At 39.7% G+C, this 19,717-nt stretch overlaps 1 long non-coding RNA gene across 1 annotated transcript; it reads right to left on the reverse strand.

Moving 5' to 3' along the window:
- Positions 1-302: 302 nt before the first annotated feature.
- Positions 303-17,492, reverse strand: LOC309652659. The gene is made up of 2 exons (XR_014258861.1): positions 14,324-17,492; positions 303-6,843 (listed from the first exon to the last, which is right to left on the reverse strand). It is a non-coding gene; the product is annotated as an uncharacterized lncRNA (long non-coding RNA).
- Positions 17,493-19,717: the final 2,225 nt, after the last annotated feature.

Raw genomic sequence — 19,717 nt, forward strand, 5'->3', positions numbered from 1 at the left:
CATCCTGATAAAATAATCCTACTTCCCAAGGGGCTGACTAACCTCATACTGTAACACGAAGGACAGGGCCATATTGTGATATGAAACTGTCCTGTGGTGCCTGGAACCAAAAGTATGTAGAAGGTAATAGAGGAAAGATAAGTGTAGGGAGACTGAACCTGATCTGTGAAAAATTATTCTCAAAATCACAGCATATCTATGAAAAAAATTGATAGAGATTTTCCTAAAATTGACAACAATCCTAAAAATGTACATGTCACTGTCTATAATAAGTTGTGAAATGGAAAGAAACATTTCCTAAACTATTAATAAGAAAAAACCAAATTTCTATCATACATGCTAAAAGAAAGACTGAAGTATTTTTCTATTTTCTATATAGAAAAGGATTCTATGAAAGCTCAAGGAACATGTAGCCAAAAATGTAGGAAAACTGTGTTATAGAGGTGTGTCAGGCAGCTAATTCATAAAAAATATTTAATTTTTAAAGATTTTTGGGATATTTGCCAGGTTTTAAAAATTTTATAATTTGTTGTGTTTTCTCCTTCTAAATGAAAATTAACTTTTGTAATCAATCTTGTATTCATCTTCTAAAGTGACTCTCAGAATCGTGTAAACTTTAGGCCTAGTAAAACTTAGAGGATTCCGTAACTGGGAGACCCTCCTCAGACTATTTTATGGTTCAGGCTCTTTCTGGAGCGAGTGAAGGAGACAGCTTCTTATATGCATAAAGGGAAATCGTCCCAGGAGTCAGAGCTCCTCAACATTACCAACAAGTCATCCTTGTTCCCAGCTTGGCAAAGCTGGCAACACAGAATAGTTGCTCTCCAGCCTGTTGTTCAGGGTGTCAGCCTGAACTCAGTGCTTCTCACAAGCTTAAATGAAAAAACAAATACTTCTGGGTGATTGAATAAGTGATGCACAGTGCATCCATCCATTCTTTGCACATGCTAATATCCTTCCCTGGAGCAAGCCAGGCCCTCAGAGATATGTGTGGGTTCCCCTGCCGAATGGCTCTTCCTCGATCATGTTTCTATGGTGGCACCAAGGGAAATATAAGAAACTGCCTGTGAAGCCTGCTTCTGTACTTGCTGTAAGGATGCTGTTGAGGAAGTTATCGATTATGTTCCTGTTGATGAGGCCCCAAGGGAAACATTTCCCTCTGGTTCTCCTGAGCATCAAGTTTGATTTTTATCTTATGGAAGTTGTAAATCACGTGTCTGGTTTTGTCTCTCACATCTCATGTTTCTAGCGGAACTCTGAGGACTTAGAATACACATTTCGGGTACCAGTATTACCCCGGCTCCTTGTTACCTTAACTACTTGAATTTTTTCCTTTACCTTGATTTTCTTATTTGCTTCTTATCTTATTAAATGTATTTATGTAAACCACCCTAAAACCAGTCTGCAACAAGGTGGACATAAATAAATCATTTAAAAACCATGTTAAATGATTAAAAAATAATAAAACACCTAAGGCACATTTCCCTTCAAGGCATTATTAATTATGTGATATTTCTGCACAGGTCTTTTGCCAGCAAGTCAGAACCTCATTTAGTGAGAAAGGATCCAAGTTTCATTAATGAAACCTTAGTCATTCTCATTTGAGAAAAAAAAAAAGAAACAAAGAAAGAAAAGCAGCCTCATTTTCTTTCCTCTTACTTTTTTTCTTTTTCTCCTTTGCACTATGATTATTGTTCATTTAAGAGGACAAAAGTTCTCTGAGGCCTCCAGTTCTTTCTTATTCAAGTAGGTTTAGTCAAATTACACACGACAAAGATGACAAAGGCCTCCCTAATCTGCAGTGCTTTCTGCTCCTGGGAGAACTGGCCTTGCATCTCCTTTCCCTTGCCTGAGTCAGCATTTGGCTCATCCAAAGCTATGGGGCCCCAGCTTAGACTTAGAAATAATAAGCAAGGAGAGAGAGAACAACAGCCCATATTTTAAATTTGAAAAGGAACCCTGCTCTTGAGAGCAATTGTGTTGTTAATACAGTTCAGAAAAAAAGGGACTAGGGGGATTCAAGGAAATGAAAAAACAGTCTCTCTACAATCCCACTTAATTGTGACACTGAACTCTAGAGTGGGATAATACCTCTCAGGCTAAAAAGATACCAAGATATCTAGCTAAGTTTATTTTACCTACTCAGGGCTGAATTCCCTTATCTTGTTATTCCCCAAAGAAAAGTTCATCTGGTCATTTGCTGATTAAGTGATATAAGCTGGATAGTCTACATTAATTCTGATAGTCTTCTTTTTTTCATATTTTTTCCAGCTTTGGTTGACCCAGTTTCTAGTTAACTTGTAGTAACAAGTAACTGACCACAAGTTCGTGTGCCCTACGCATGGTGAGGCCAAACAAACTGAAACGTTGGACTTTGGGGTAGAGAAAGGTTGATGGCAGGGCCAAGCAAGGAGAGTGGTTGGCTTGTGCTCAAAAAACCCAAACTCCTTGATGGTTTTCAGGGAGAAGTTTTTATAGGCAAAATTTGGGGAGAGGGCTGCAGGGTATGTGACTTCCTTCTGATTGGTTGGTGGTGAGGTAACAGGGCGGTGCTCTAGGGATCTTGTGCTCAGCCTGAAGTTACCATCCTCCACCTGGGTGGGGACCTTAGTTCCTTCAAGAGAACTCAAAGATATTGTTATGCATATTCCTTGAGTAGGACCCTGCTTTAATGGCTTTGCTATAGTTTCTTGATTGCTCCTTTGTTTCTGCATTCCCTTACTTCCCTGATTAGTAACGCTTTGACTCTTCTCTTTGGTATTGAGGAAGGTCTACGAGGCTGAAGGCTTTATCCTGCAAGTAAGAAATGGGAGATACGGAAAGGCTTTGTATCCTGGAGGGCCCCACAGGATCCTGCTCAGTTTCAAACCTTTTATAAAATTTTTAGATTATTTTTTCTTCACTTCCATTATTACTAAAATTTCTTGCCCCCTTAACATGGCCAATTTTTAACTGCATATCTAAATTAAATTCCTTTTAATTTATTTTTGACCTGGTGCCCACCCGATTTCAAGTTCAGGTAATTATGTTTCATCTCAGAATTAATGAATCAATTTTCTATTCTACATTTCCCTATCAACGTTCTTCTGATCTTGACATGGCATTCCTTTATTTACTTCCCCCAGGCATATATTCCATCTTATACACCATCCTCTACCTTATGATTTACTGTCTGCTTCTATGTCCTGTCCACTGGCAATTCACCGGAACACTTCAGATCAATGTTTGCCTTGTGACCCTATGCAAATTACAGTCACATTTTCCTGACAGTCTCTGCTCATTCTGTGTCCATTCATGAAGGCTCCTTGTCTGCCTCTTCCTAAGCTGCCTTAGAGTTCCTCCGAGGTCACATCCTATTTTGAATGATAGGGATGTGAAATTGAGGCCCCAAAACAAATCATCTAAAGTAAACAAGCAACTCTAAACCCAAGCATCCATCAGAGAGGAATCACATTTGTAGAGAATAAAAAAGATTAAGGTTGATTTTGAATGGCTCTCTACTCATGGTGGGGGGGTGTGCATGTGTCTAGGTGAGTAGGAGAATATTTGCAGCCTGAAGTGAAATAGAGGCAGGACCTCACAGAGGAGAGGCTAACCTGAAACCCCACTGGGAAGACATGTAAATGATGTTACCAGGGACCTATCTACTCCAGCTGCCTGGGAGGTGGGGGCATGATTCCTGTCCCATGGCATATACCAGTTTGGCATCTGGAATGCTGGCTTTCTCTGATAAGAGGAGGATGCTGGAGAGTCTTTTTATTTGACTCTACTTACTTGTTAGTAGGTAACAAGGAAGCCTACACATCTTGCTACCATGCCGTGTCCCAGAGGGGGCCCACCTGCCATCTCCCTGTTGTCTTATATCAACCTTTCTGACCACAGGTGAGCCAAGGGCTCCATGAATGCTCAGTTTCAATGAACTGGCAAGACTATTTGTTTTCCTTAGAGTGCCATTTCTGCTCCATGTTTGACTCATTAAACATGTTTATGTGACAGTTGCTTAAATCAGGATCCCTTCCATTTGGTGGTTCTGTCATGAGGCTTTAGAAGCTATGTTTATTGTGTGTCAATCATGCTGCACATGCATTTTCTTTCTTTACCCCAACTCCCATAATCTCAATTAACAAAAACATCCAAAAAAGAAGTCCAAGAAAAGTATTACACATCATTTGATCAGTAAAGACCATGTTATACAATCAAAGGGACATTAAACAAAACAATAGTAGTGCTTAACGTGTTGAGAACTTATAAGGTGGCAGGCACATGCAAAGGTACAAAACAATTTTCATGTAGTTTGTTGAATCTTAATAGCAACTCTGAAAAGTGGGTATGTAGAAATACAGAAAAGTACAGTTCTTATTCCCCACTCCAGAGGGGGAAAGGCCAGCTGGCTGGTTTCTAGAGGAATTTGTTACCCTTATGAACTTCAGCCTGACTCAGCTCATGGGCCTAAAAACTTGATTATACTGGTTTGGTGAGTGTAGAGCCATCTTTCAGGGATAAATCATAGGACAAAGGGAAATCACCATCAGACAAACCAGATACTCAAACACACATGCTCAGCATATGTATCAGTCAGGGGCTCAACAGGAGACAGATGGCATGCTGAAATTAGGATAATTGGGGGAGGGTTTAATAAAGGGGTTATCTACAAAAGTGTGGGCAGGAGTTGGGAAACCATATAGGATAGTACAGAACTGAAGGCTAGTAAAAATTGCTCTATTTCCACTTCTGGGCCTGAAAGGATGAGGAGAAGGAGTGGTCTCAATGAGAGAGTTTTGGAGAAGGGACCACCTTGACAGGAGCTGCAATCTTCAACTGAGGGACTTAGCCTACCCAAACCAATCTTACAAAGAGAAAGCTGTAGGAATAAATAAATGTGCTGAAATCACTCTTCTCTCCAGTTTCCAGGTAGGGCTTCCCATTGGAGAAGCCCAATAAGAAGCCAAAGGCAAGATTGTTCCTTGAGGCAGTCCATGGAGGTCAGCTTCCTGGAGTAAAGAGTAGGGTAGAGAAGGGTGGAGAGTAAATATTTAGAGACATAGAATATCTTCTCCTTAAGCCAAACCTTGATCAGGGCCACTTCATTAACTTATCATGAATAATAACCGTACCAAGAGATCCTTAGAATTTATGTGGTCAGCCCATTGCCCACTGTAGGCAGATTATGTAAAAGGTCAGATCGTAATTAGAAATATGTTAGTAAGCATGGACCCAGGGTAAGGGAAGCCAGAAGTAATTGATGATGTCAACATAAGATTGCCTGATATATTCATATTACAGAAGGGATGATTTCATTCCTGGGACTGGAATACTGAAAGCTAAAAAGCCCTCTGGTATCTATTTCTGCATAACAAACCACCCCAAAACTTAGTGACTTAAAGCAATAAACAATTATTTTTCATAATTCTTTAGGTTAGCTGAGTGTTTTTTCTGAGCTGGCAACTTCTTTGGGGCTAGATGGTCTAGGATGGCCTCACTGATGTATATGGGGCCTCAGCTGGGATGGCTGAGATGGCTGGACAGCTAAGGCCTCTCTACAGGTAGGCTCTCATCATCCAGGAGGTTAGCCCAGGCTTGTTCACATGATGGGGAGAGAGTTCCCAGCAGCAAGGGAAGGCAAGCCCCGCTATGTAAGTGCTGTTTGAACCTCTGCTGTGTAATATTTGCCAATATCCCATTGGCCAAAGCAAGTTACATTGACAAAATCAGATTCAAGGCTGGAGGATTAGATTCTACCTCTTGATGGAAGGAGCTTTCAATCTACCATACCTGTATTTCCATGTTAGAGATGGTCTATCCTGTTGGACAGGGAATACTCAGAATTTGTCAGCTTACACTCTGTCTCCCTTTCCCAACATTTGGACAATTGTGTGTGATGTTCTGCTATGTTTCTATGGCTAACTGCAACTCCTATTCTGACTGCAGTTGCTACCAGATCTTACGGCCATCCTGTCTTTTTAAGGGCTATTGGGCAATGAGTCATAGTATTAATATTTAGCTTAATTTTCAGACAAAATTTTATTTTTCTGGTTTCCAATTTTTTAAGGGGCTCTAAAATTTAGTCCCAAAGCATGGACAATATGTTTATGATTCCCATTTTTCAGATGATAGAACTGAGAACACAGACAGTAGAAGTTGGATTTGAACTCAGGTCTAACAGAATCCATAGCCTGTTCTCTTTCCTTTATACTCAGTTACTTTTCCAAATTTATATGAAAACATTTGTAAACCACAAAGTACTACTGAAATATAAAGGAACATAATCATCATCTTTATTATTATTAGAATTGTCAGTATTATTCAGAGTAGAGTCAGGGTTCATAGTGAGGTAACAGCTCTCTAAAAGACAATTTTTTTCTTTCTTTCTTTCTTTCTTTCTGGCTGCTGCATTGGGTCTTTGTTGCTGCGCACGGGCTTTCTCTAGTTTTGTCGAGCGGGGGCTGCTCTTCGTTGCAGCGTGCAGGCTTCTCATTGCGGTGGCTTTTCTTGTTGCAGAGCACAGGCTCTAGGCATGTGGGCTTCAGTAGTTGCGGTGTGTGGGCTCAGTTGTTGTGGTGTGCGGGCTCTAGGGTGGGCGGGCTTCAGTAGTTGTGGCATGTGGGCTAAGTAGTTGTGGCTCACAGGCTCTAGAGCGCAGGCTCAGTAGTTGTGGCGCATGGGCTTAGTTGCTCCGCGGCATGTGGAATCTTCCCGGACCAGGGATCGAACCTGTGTCCCCTGCATTGGCAGGCGGATTCTTAACCACTGCGCCACCAGGGAAGTCCTAAAAGACAATTTTCGTTCTTTTCTTTTCTCTGGAGCCAGAAATTAGCACTTCATAAGACTTACGTAAGAATCAGTCTTTAACAGAATGTTGAGTTTAATGGTTTTCCATTCTATTAAATAGCCATTTATTCTTTTAAATTAGCTGTCATTTCAATAGGAAAGCCAATTGGTTGAGCAACTGGGCTATAAGGTGTACAAATTAAAACAACTGTGGAGCATGCATGTCTCATGTTCCCATTATACTTTACATCAGGGGCATGGACAAGCTCACAGGTTGATGAAAACTCAGTCTTTGCCTTCAGGAAAAATACTGTCTAATTTAGGGTCATCAACTAATATTTAATTATGACTTAACTGAGTCCCCTATATTCAAATAGATTGCAGGTTTCTTAGTGGCAAGAATTAAGATTTTATGCTTCTTTTGTGTAGCATTTAGCACATAACACACATAATAAGTGCCTGAGAATATTTTAATTAATGAAGTGATTGAAGATTGAAAGAAGTTAATGAGCAGAATTTGAGGGGGAATAGTGACTCTTTTTATAAAATACTATTGATAAACATTAATAGTTTGGATCAGTAAAGAATTTGGTTTGGCTGCAATAACAGATACCCAAATAAGAACATCTTATCAAAGATAGGGGGTTTATTTTTATTTCAGATAACATTAAATCCAGAGCTAGGAAAAAAGAGGTATGATGGATTCAGGGATGTCATCAAGGACACCGTCTCCTTGGCTTTTTCTGCTCCATCATCTCAAGCATAAGCATTTACAATATGCATTATCAATTTATCAGCATCTCACAACACATACTTTGGGAAATGTTAATCTAAATGAATCCCTTTATTTTACAGATTCAACAGAATTTTATTCAACAAATATTTATTAAGCAGATACTAGATGCCCAAAATAGGTTTTGAAGCTATGGAAAAGGACAGATAAGGATATCAAGATCCAAAGGGGTGAAGTGGTTTGAAAGTTGACGCATCAAGTAAATAAACTGAGCCAAGGCTAGAGTCTGAGCTCTCCAACAGCTGTGTTCCCTTCCTTTGACAAACATGACTAAACATCACAAAAAATTATAGAGGGCAGGTATTTTTGTAATAATTCTCCTTCTCCAGATCAGTAAATGTGGCTCAGAGACAGAATAACTTGCCCAAGATCACCCAACTAACAAAATATTGAACAATAACTCTATTATGACCTGTCTGACCCCAGATTCTTTATTCTTCTACTACAGCATGTTTATTGTTTTCCTATTATGACTTTGATATGGCAAAAGATAGAATCAGCTGGCTGCTCTAAGGAGCTCAGGGCTGGAGTTTAGGGTTAGTTCCTTGTCCTAAAGGGACCTGCTGCAGGAACATGAAAACAAGGCTTGGGCATTCAAGATGCCAGTGAGCTGACCATCTCTGATGGGGGTTAGTCTATACATTAGGCTGTACTCTGCCCATCTGCGGTCACTGCAGACACCATATGTGTTAGTGCCAGACTACTTCAACACTCTATTGCCAATAGAGTCTTCAGTGAATGATCCAGACATCATTGTCTCAAGTCTTGAGCAGGGCTGAACTTGTCAGTTGTATAGAGTAGTGGCATCCATGAGTTTTCTGACACTCCTTTTATAATCCTTTCTTTCCTTGCAACATACTCTCTTTGCTGTACGTGCTCTTCATATCCCATCCGCCACCAAGTCCTTTCCTACATTTCTTCCTTACATAAGTATTTTGAAGTGTTTCCTTTATCTTTTCCATTGATAGTCTTCAGTGTTGCATTCCTGGATTATTGTCATGGAGAGACTAAATATAAGGCTATTTTCAGCCTCTCCCATTCCACAGCATCTTGCCCTATGCTTCCAGAAAAATCTTATTTACACCTAATGCCGTTTCCATGTTCAAAGTGCATACACAATACCTAGCCTGTCATTACTGTCTTTTGCCAAATGTGGCAGACAGTCCTAATGACTTATCCACATCCCTTTACCCCTTGTGCTTTAATAACAGAGCTCTAGTTTTATTCAGGTCAGCAAGATACCTAGTGAAAAGACTACATTTATAAGTGTTTCTTGAAGATATGGATGACCTATCCATTGCAGTAAGAAGAAAACACTTAATAGACCCCTAGAAAAATCTATTAAAAGATAGCTGACTTAGCTAGGAGGAACTGGAATGTAGACTTGATGGATGTTAGTTTGGGAGGTAGAATTCATGCACTAAGGAGCAGAAAAACAGAAGGCACTTGCCTCTGAAAACTTCATGGACCTGCCATGACAGCTCTGGACAGGCTACTTCTAGAATTATTTTCATGTGAGAGAAATAAGTCTAAGCCAAATATACGCAGTTACCAATTAACATTAATAATCCATTGCAATGAATGAGACATACTACATTAAAAAGCTAAATGGGAGTTTATTTCCCATCATTTTAAATGAGAAAAAAATGGGTTAAATATCAGTGTCAACAAAAACCAGCTCACCAATTTCTTAAAACATAATTAAACACAGTCAAATGCCAACATGTAAGTAACAATAAATTGTGTTGAGATGTAAAATGCTCAAACTATCACTTCCTGACATGCAAACAATCAATGTAGTTGTCAATGTAGTTGGGCTTTCACTTCCAGCCAAAATGGAGTAACAGGTACCAGATTTATCTACCCAACAGAAACAACAAAAACATTGGATAAACATATGAGACAACAGTTTTTAAGATACTGGACATTATGTAAAAAAAGACAGTGCTTTCTGAGGAATGAGAAAGAAATGAGATAAGCCCAATGAATTGGCCCAGTTTACTGATTTGAAAGAATTTCCAGGCTGAAGTGCACAGAGGGGGAACTAAGGCAGAGCCAAAAGGATTCCCTGAGTTGAGAAAATGTGCATGAGAGTCTAGAAAGAAGAATATGGCTAGAGTTTGCAAGACAGAGTATCAAAGAGGAGTTAACTGCACAAAGAGAAAACTTTGGTAATTTGCAGGGGATCACACTTGAGTATTCAGCAGAGTATTGATCAGTGCATGCAAGTGTGAAAAATCCTGAGGCTGAGGAAAAAAACACTCCAAAGGATTATAAGTAATAGTGCATAGTGCTCACACTGAGTTGGGAATAATCCCACTAGCTATACTGGAAAACTTCATGATGCATGAAGGATCAGGCAGGGGACACAGAAGGGTCTTATCTCAGTAGTGGGGAGTAATTAATACTAGACAGCACTGTTCCAGTCCTACCTAATGAATTTTAAAAGCAAAACTCAGAATATCTGGCATTTAATAAAAAATTACCGAGCATGCGTAAAAACAGGAATACATGACCTATACAGGCATATCTTGGAGATCGTGTGGGTTCAGTTCAAGACCACCACAATAAAGCAAATATCATAATAAAATGAGTCACATGAATTTTTCAGTTTCCCAGTGCATGTAAAAGTTATGTTTATACTATTCTGTAGTGTATTAAGTATACAACAGAATTATGTCTAAAAAAAGAAAAACCCAATGTACATATTTAATTTAAAAATACTTTATTTCCTAAAAAACGCTAACCCTTATCTGAGCCCTCAGTGAGTTGTAATCTTTTTGCTGGTGGAGGGTTTGAAATATGGCAAGAGTTATCAAAATGTGAGAGAAACATGAAGTGAGCAAATACTGTTGGAAAAATAGTGCCAATAGACTTGCTTGAAGTAGGGTTACCACAGACCTCTAATTTGTAAAAAACGCAATATCTGTGAAGCACAATAAAACAAAGCGCAATAAAACAACATATGTCTGTAATGACAAAAATAATCACACAATTAAAACTGACGCAGAACTAGTAAAGTGGTTAGAATAAGTAAACAATGACATTAAAACAGTTATTATAATTATATTCCATATGTTCAGAAAGTTAAATAGAGATATGGATAATATAATAGATGACCCAAATCAAAATTCTAGAAGTGAAAATGGTAATGTCAGAGATGCAAAATACACTGGATAGAATTGACGGCAGATTAGTCATTGCAGAAGAAACAATTAGCAAATTTGAAGACATAAAAAGAAACTAGAAAATAAAACACAGAGAGAAAAAAATAACTTAAAAAAAAATGAAAAGAGCATCCATGAGTTGTGGAACAACAGCAAGTGTACTAATACACATGTAATCAGAGTTCAGGAAAGAGAGGTGAGGAATAAACTTTTAAGAAATAATGGCCCACAAATTTCCAAATTTTATGAAAAACATATACCCAGAGATTCAAGAAACTCAACATACCCGAAGTACAAGAAAGATGAAAGCAACTACTCTAAAGCACATTATAATAAATTTGTACAGAATTAGTGATAAAGAGAAAATCTAAAAAACAGTGAGAGAAAAAAATTATATGTTATATACAGAGGAGCAAAGATAAAAATAACATCAGATTTCTCGTAGGAAGCAATCAAGTGAGAAGACAATGAAGCAACAGGTTTAAAGTACTAGAAGGGGAAAAAAAGTCGATCTAGAATTTTATACCGAGTGAAAATATCTTTCGAAAATGAAGGCAAAGCAAAAATCTTTCAAAGATACAAAGGCTGTGAGAATTTATCACCAGCACACATGCTCTTTAAGAAACGTTAAAGGAAGTCATTCTGGAAGAAGGAAAATGATACCAGATGGTAAAACAAATCTATATAAAGGAATGAAGAAACCTGGAAATGGTAACTATGTGGATAAATTTCTATTTTTCTTATCATATAATGATTTTTAAATCAAAATTGACTGTTTAAAATAGTAACAATGTACTTTGGTGTTTTTAACTTATGTAGAAGTAAAATGTATGACAACTCAGAAGTTGGGAGGAGAGAAATGGAGGTATACTATTATTAAGTTCTTATACTATATGTGAAGTGGTATAATATCATTTGAAGGTAAATTGTGATAAGTTACATATGTATACTATAAATTCTAAAGCAACCACTAAAATAAAAAAACAAGGAGTTAAACCAACTTCGGAGAGAAAGTGGAATCATAAAAAATATCTATTCAGGGCTTCCCTGGTGGCACAGTGGTTGAGAATCTGCCTGCTAATGCAGGGGACACGGGTTCGAGCCCTGGTCTGGGAAGATCCCACATGCCGCGGAGCAACTAGGTCCGTGAGCCACAACTACTGAGCCTGCGCATCTGGAGCCTGTGCTCCGCAACAAGAGAAGCCATGATAGTTAGAGGCCCATGCACCGTGATGAAGAGTGGCCCCCGCTTGCTGCAACTAGAGAAAGCCCTAGCACAGAAACGAAGACCCGACATAGCAATCAATCAATCAGTCAATCTTTAAAAAAAAAAATCTATTCAAAAGAAGGCAGAACAAAAGAACACAGAACAGATGGAACAAATAGAAATCAAATAGAAGCAAGAAGATAATTTAAACCTAACTGTATCAATAATCATATTAAGTGTAAATGGTCTCAATATCCCAATTAAAAGACAGAGGTATAAAATTTGATAAAAAGGTAATATTCAATTATATGCTGCCTACAAGAAAGCACTTCAAATGTAAATACACAAACAGTTTTACAGAAAAAGGATGGGAAAAAAAAGATATGTCATGCTAATACTAGTTAGAAAAAAGCTTTAATGGTAATATTAATATCAGACAGTGGATTTTAAAACAAAGAATATTACCATGGATAAAAAAAATTTCACAATGATAAAGGTCACTTTATCAAGAGCACATCAAAATCTAAAATATTTAACACCTACTAACATAGTTTAAAAATACTTGAATCAAAACTGATAGAATGTCAAGAAGAACATAGTAAATCCACAAAGATAGTCAAAGATTTCAATATTCCTCTCTCAATACTCGATAGAACAAGTAGACATAAAATTGCTAAGGATAGAGGAAAACCTAACAACATCAACGAACTTGACCAAATTGACATTTATATAGAACATGTGACCCAAACACAACAATTTTTGTCAAGGGCACATGGAACATTTACCAAGTTGACCATACGATGGGCTGTAAAGCAATTGCCTCAATAAATTTAAAGTGTTCAGTCCTACAAAGTATGTTCTCTGACTCTAGTGGAATTAAAATAGAAATAAATTAATAATAAGAAGATCTCTGGAAAATCCTCAAATATTTGGAGACTAAATAGTCCACTTCTAAAAAACTCACAGGTCAAAACAGAAAGAAAAAGAGGAATGAAAAAGTATTTTGAACCAAATAAATATTAAAATACAACTTTTTGTTGGGTGCCACTAAACAATATTTAGAGGAAATTTATAGCACTAAACACCTATATTATAGAAGGGAAAAGGTTTCAAATCAATGACCTCAGCTTCAACCTTAAGAAACAAGAAAAATAAGAGAATTACCAAAAATAAGAATTTTAAAAAATGAAGTTTAGAGCAGAAATCAATGGACCTGAAAAGATAAAAACAATGAAAAAAATCATGAAAACTTAAGTTGGTTCTTGGAGAAAATCAATAAAATTAATAAAACTGTTGCCAGACTGATCAGGAACAAGAGAGAGAAAGAAAGAAGAGAGAGAACACAAATTACCAACATCAGGAATGAAAAAGATGATATCACTACAGATTCTATAGATATTAAAAAGGATAAAAATGGTATGGTATATTAAGAACTACTTTATGCCAATCAATTTGATAACAGATAAAACGAACAAATTCTTTGAAAGCTACAAACTACCAAAGCTCTCTCAAGAAGAAATAGATAATATAAATAGTCACATATCTGTTTTTAAAATTAAATATGTTGTTAAAAACTTTCTCACAGGCAGAGTCAAGATGGGGGACTAGGAGGACATGGAATTCACATCTCCGCACAACTAGGGCACCTACCAGGCACCGCTGGGGGACCATGGACCCCTAAGGGGGCGGGAGGAACCCCCAGCGGCTGGGTAGGATGTGGGGCGTGGGGGGGAGTGAGGGGGGAGGAGAAGTGGAGGTGGGATGGGACTGGTGCCCCTGAGGGGCAGCTGGGGGAGGGGAAGGGATCCCATGCCCGAAGGGGGAAACTGGGGGACCGTTGGGAGAGCAGAGGATCAAAAGGGAGTGTGGCCAGGTTCCCCCTGCCCACTTGGGCCCCCAGGAGCCTGCTGAAATCCTGGGCCTGATCCTCTGCCCACCGAGGCCCCCTCCAGCCACGTGGGTCCTGAGGGAGTGGGAGGGAGGGAAGGGGGAGCAAAAGTAAAGGCAGGACCTCCAGGTCTGGAACCCCTGAGGAGTGGCTGGGGGAGGCAGGGAGGGGAGGAGTTCCTACACCCAGCAGGACCCACCCACGGTTAGGGGTCCAGCGGGGACGGTGGAGACCCTGGGGGAGACAGGGTGGGAGGAGAGTGGAGGAACGGAAGGGAACGCAGCCAGCACTTTCCCTGTCCACTTAGGCACTGGGGAGCCTGTTGGGCTCCCAGGCCTAATCCTCTGCCCCCGGATCCTCCCTCCTTCTGTGCAGAACACAAGCCCCACACCTACACCCCCACACAGGGCCCCACCTCTACACTCGGAGACCCCCTCTGAGAACCCCTCCAACCGCGCTGGGCCTAAACCCCACACACACATCCTCACCCAGGGCCTTACCTCCAAACTCTGGAACTCAACACCCTGGAGGCCTTCCTTTGGATGCGCTGCCTCTCTCCTACCGCAGGCAGGTCCTAAGCAGAGGGCCCACCCCACACTTGAACTTGAACGTCACCCCATCTAAACCCCACCCCAAGGCCTTTTCCGGTTGCATGGGTCCTGAGTCTAGGCCCTGCCCCATGCTCAAATGTCACCCCCACCTGCCTAGGTCCTGCCCTACCTTAAACCCCACCCCTGCCTAAGTTCCACTCCCATCTAAACTCCACCCCCCACAGCCAAGGCTTTTTTTTTTTTTTTCCTCTTTAGATTAGGGTTCTGTTTTACCTTATTGATTCATTTATATTTTTATTTTTTCTAATAAATCTTTTATTTTTCTAATTTTATTTTATTCTTTATACTTTGTTATTGTTCTGCTCCTTTTGGCTTGTTCCCCTTTTATTGTTTTTTTTTTCTTTTTTCTGTTGTGGTTTTATTTTACCTTGTTGCAGTTGTTTCAATTATATTTTTATTTTTCCTAATGTATTTTTTACCTTTCTAATTTTATTTTGTTTTTAATTCTTTGTTATTGTATTGCTCCTTTTTTTCTTTTTTCTTTATTTTTATTTTTTATTTTTTGCCATGCCACACAGCTTGCAGGATCTTGGTTCCCAGGCCAGAGGTCGGGCCTGAGCTCCTGTGGTGGGAGCTCGGAGTCCAAACCACTGGACTAGCAGAGAACCTCAGACCCCAGGGAATATCAATCAGAGTGAGGCCTTCCGGAGGTCCTCATCTCAGCACCAAGACCCAGCTCTCTCCAACTGTCTGCAAACTCCAGTGCTGTATGCCTCAGGCCAAACAACCAGTAAGACAGGAAAACAGCCCTACCCATAAAAAAAAAAAAAAGAAACGACAAAAAAATATGTTACAGATGAAGGAGCAAGGTAAAAACCTACAAGACCAAATAAATGAAGGCAAAATAGGCAATCTACCTGAAAAAGAATTCAGAGTAATGATATTAAAGATGATCCAAAATCTCGGAAACAGAATGGGGAAAATACAAGAAACATTCAACAAGGATCTAGAAGAACTAAAGAGCAAACAAACAGTGATGAACAACACAATAACTGAAATTAAAAATAGAAGGAATCAATAGCAGAATAACTGAGGCAGAAGAATGGACAAGTAAACTGGAAGATAAAATGGTGGAAATAACTGCCAGGGAGCAGAATAAAGAAAAAAAAATGAAAGGAATTGAGGACAGTCTCAGAGAACTCTGGGACAACATTAAATGCACCAACATTCAAATTATATGCAACAGAATGCTAGATATTTGGCACTAGGCCCCCAAGAAACTCTCTCTATAAAATGCACTCAAGGACACTGAGTGCACTGTCCACTGGGGACAGTGTGTAGATAACAAGGACAAGATTTATCCATTGGTTCCTGTTTCCCATTGGTCAAACATTAACTCCACAGGATATTAACTTGCCTACACTGATGGTTTATGCAGGCCAGGGTGAGAGTGCAGGGCAGAGTACCAAGGAAAGAGGCTTTAGGTGTGGGTAGGAGGTGAGGCACTCTTTGGTTGGGACTGGAGGAAGAAAGAGCCTTCATAGAGCTGCCTGTCACCACAACAGTGCAAAACAAAACAAAACAGATGAAGCCAAGAGGATCTGAAACGGACATCAGAAATGTTTGACACATCTATGTTCCATGATTATTAAGAACTGGGGTGAGTCTACAATAGTTTTTTTGTTCTATGTCTTAGATGGGTATGTCATCACCAGCGAATCCTACTTGGCACATAGAACCTACCACTTTGTTTCACATGAGTTTGCTCTTTTAATCAGTCTTGTGGCACTCATCCCTGATATACACTAAATTTACTTCGAGTGCTTTTATAAACCACTGCTGTCTGGGCTTCATCTCCTACCAATTAAAACAGAATACCTGGGATGGGCGTGGGTATCAGTATTTTCTACAGTTGATTCTAATATGTCAACAAGGTAGAGAACCCTTGAGTCACTTCGGTCTCCTAGCTGTCCCCTGTATGTTCCATGCTTGTTACCAATTCCAACATAGTACTGGTATTAGTATTCATGCCTTCATGATTAGTATTCATGCCTTCACTATGTAATGGAATGATCTCTTCATCTCTAAATACTCTCCATTATTCAGAGTACATTTTAAGTTCTACCTCACCTACATATCTTTCCCTAACCATTTTATCCTTCATGACCTTTTCCTTATTTGACTCTGTATTAGCAAAGCATCCTCCGCACCTCTTAGCAGTCTATAATGAAACCCTTTTAAAATTTCTTTCCACACTTAATTGCTTTTCTCTTTCATTCCATCCTTGAGTTCCTAGGTATTAACTTAAACATGTTCTTAACATGAAGAGATTCTTTCCCTGAAAATTCTGTTTGTTCTGTTTATCTTTAAAAGGGCCAGTGTGGAAAACAGATTGTAAGATGACTCCAATAATCTCCACCTCCTTATGTTCGTGTCCTTGTGTAATCCTCTCCTTTGGAATGTTTGTGAAACATGTGACTTGCTTCTTTTATATATATATATTTTTTTTAATTTAATTTTTATATTTATTTATTTATTTATTTATTTAGGCTGCATTGGGTCTTCGTTGTTATGCGTGGGCTTTCTTTAGTTGGGGCAAGTGGGGGCTACTCTTCGTTGCAGTGCGCGGGCTTCTCATTGTGGTGGCTTCTCTTGTTGTGGAGCACGGGCTCTAGGCGTGCGGGCTTTCAGTAATTGCAGCATGCAGGCTCAGTAGTTGTGGCTCACGGGCTCCAGAGCACAGGCTCAGTAGTTGTGGCGCATGGGCTTAGTTGCTCTGCAGCATGTGGGATCTTCCCGGACCAGGGCTCGAACCCGTGTCCCCTGCATTGGCAGGCAGATTCTCAACCACTGCGCCACCAGGGAAGTCCCTATGTGACTTGCTTCTAACCAATAAAATATGGCAAAGGTGATGGATGTCACCCCCATGATTATGTTACACTATGTAAGACTCCATCTTGCTAGCTTGCTCTCTTTCTCTCTCTTCTCCCACACCACCCCCCTTCATTGCTGGCTTTGAAGAATGAATCCTACAGCCACAAGGAAATGAATTTTTCTAATAACCTGAGGGAGCTAGGAAGTAAATCATTCCCCACTCAAGCTTCTGAATCCTGGTTGATATTTTGATTCCAGCTTTGCGAGACTCTAAACAGAGGACCACATTAAGCAATACTCTAATTTCTGATTTACAGAAATGGAGATAACAAATGTGTGTTGTTTTAAGGTGCTAATTTCACTGTAATTTGTTATGCAGTGATGGAAAATGAATACATAGTTTGGTACAGGAACTGGAATGCTGCTGTAACACATACCTAAAAATGTGGGAGTAGCTTTGGAACTTAGCAGTAGGTAGACGCTGGAAGAATTTGGAGGAACAGTATAGAGAAAGCCTAAATTGCCTTGAGCAGACAGTAGAAACCTGGAGTTGGACGATGCTGCTGCTGAGGGCTCAAAAGAAATGAGGGATATGTTACTGGAAACTGAAGGAAGGAGAATCCTTGCTATGTAGAGGCAGGGGGCTCAGAAAAATTATCGCCTGCTGTTAAGTGGAAAGCGGGACTTGTAAGTGATCAACTTGGTCATCTAGCTAAGGTGGTTTACAAGTGGAGTGTTGAAGGTGTTGTCTGATTTCTTCCTGTTGTTTATAGTAAAATGCGAGAGGAGAAAATAAATTGAGGGAAGAACAAAAATAAATGAGGACTTCATAATTTTGAAAATCCAGTCTTTTCAGATAGTAAAAGATGCTAAAATTAAGACAGTTCAGTCTAGAGAAAAAGTTGAACGGTATAACCCTACAACCTTTTGCTAAAACGTCAGAAAGTTCAAAAAGTCAGAGTGTTCAGTCCACAAAGGACCTTTTCAAGAGATTAGGGGTGTGTCTCGTCGATCCTCTCAATCAAACCTTTTGGGAAGCTTCTAGGCTCTCTCAGCAAAAGTTCCAGCTAGAGAAGGGATTATTTTGAATAAAATCTGTGAGTGTGTCTTTTGTCTAATGAAGTAAAGCCCACTGAAATCTACGGGACCCCCAAAGTTTCTGAGAAAACTATTTTATAATAAACACTGCCAGCTTGAACTGAAGGGGACCAAAAGAGTACAAAATGAAGGGAGGCCCTTGAATACTCAAAATTATACCGACAGGAAGCAGGCTGATAAAAGTAATCAGCTGCAGACACATGCTACCTTCATGAAAATGGAAGGATGATTAACACAGAACCAAAAGTCCAGAGGGTGGAGCTGAGAGCCATGAAGAATGATTCCCAGACTCTGAAGTCAAATCAAGTAACCCTCATTATTTGCCTGGCTAGATTTCAGAACTGCTGTGGATCATTGACACCTTTTTACTTTCCATTTCCCCCCCTTTTGATCTGGAATGTCTATAGCTGTAATGCTGTGCTCATCTCATTGTATGTTGGATGTGTTGGGAGCACATCGTGGGTCTCTAGTTTTACATGTCCACAGATGGAAAGCAATTATGGCCCAGGAGCTGTACTTAAGAGATTAGAGCCAGTAGCTTCCTTCACCTTTGGACTTGATTTAGATTACAGTGTGGGATGTTGGACTTTGAGCTGATGCTATAATGGGATGAGATTTTTGGGAACCTTTGAACATGGATAAATGTATTTTCCATGTGAGAGAGACATGGATCATCATTGGGGCGCCAGAGGGCAGACTACGGAAGACTTGAAGGCGGCTCCTATGATCCCCACCTCCTTATGTTCATATCCTTTGATAATCTCCCACCCTCCTCTTGAGTGTAGGTGAAACCTGTGACTTACTTCTAACCAATAGAATATGGCAAGGTGATGGATTGTCACTCTCGTGGTTGTGTTATGTTATATAAGACTCCATTTAGCTTGCAGTCTCTTGCTCCATTGCTGGCTTTGAAGAAGCAAGTTTTCATGAATCCTATGACCACGAGGCAATGAATTCTGCCAACAACTGGAAGGAACTTGGAAGCAGATCCTTCTCCATTCAGGCCTCTGATGGGAACCCCGTCCTGGCTGACACCTTGATGGCAACTTTGTGAGACAATAAGCAGAGGACCCAGTTAAGTCGTGCCTGGACTTGTGACCCACAGAAACTGTGAGATAATGAATGTGTGTTGTTTTAAGCTACTAAGTTTGTGGTCATTTGTTATGCAGAAAAAGAAAACTAATACAGTCAGATTTTCCATTGCTGTATTTTAGTCACCATTCCTATTCAGGTAAACCACAGGGAAATTATGAGATCATATTTGCCTTCCATTTTTAAACTTTTATTTTCGTTTCTTTATTATCCACACTCTGCACTTTTGGACATTGGGAGCTGAAGCTGAATTTCCTGACCCTTAGAGCTGCGGTTCTC

Source organism: Balaenoptera physalus, assembly GCF_965194825.1.
Source record: "Balaenoptera physalus genome assembly, chromosome: X".
NCBI lineage: Eukaryota > Metazoa > Chordata > Mammalia > Artiodactyla > Balaenopteridae > Balaenoptera > Balaenoptera physalus.